At 68.4% G+C, this 301-nt stretch overlaps 1 protein-coding gene across 1 annotated transcript in view; it reads left to right on the top strand.

Annotated features, from left to right (window-relative positions):
- Nucleotides 1-6: 6 nt before the first annotated feature.
- LOC113940993 (vesicular glutamate transporter 1-like) overlaps nucleotides 7-301 on the top strand; it is a 2,815-nt gene continuing 2,520 nt past the window's right edge. The window contains exon 1 of the mRNA XM_027632148.1: nucleotides 7-19. The gene's annotated coding sequence lies outside the window, so the exon portion shown is untranslated. The remainder of the gene's footprint in view (nucleotides 20-301) is intronic.

The following is a 301-nucleotide window of genomic DNA, read 5'->3' as shown; positions in this document are numbered from 1 at the left end:
GGGCAGCAACCCGCTGCTGGTGGGCACTGGGGGGCACTGGGGGGCACTGGGGGGAACTGGGGGGCACTGGGGGGAACGGGGGGTCACTGTGGGGTCAGGGGGCAGCAACCCGCTGCTGGTGGGCACTGGTAGGCACTGGTGGGTCACTGGGGGACATTAGGGGTCACTGTGGGGTCAGGGGGCAGCAACCCGCTGCTGGTGGGCACTTTGGGATAATTGTGGGGTCAGGAGGCCAAAGGGGGTCCTGTTGGGGTCTTACTGGGCTCAGGAGGCCCCATTGGGGTCTGGAGGTTGGGGGGGG

Source organism: Corapipo altera, unplaced genomic scaffold, assembly GCF_003945725.1.
Source record: "Corapipo altera isolate COAL_440 unplaced genomic scaffold, ASM394572v1 61130, whole genome shotgun sequence".
Classification (NCBI taxonomy): domain Eukaryota; kingdom Metazoa; phylum Chordata; class Aves; order Passeriformes; family Pipridae; genus Corapipo; species Corapipo altera.
This window is presented reverse-complemented; position numbering and strand designations above follow the sequence as displayed.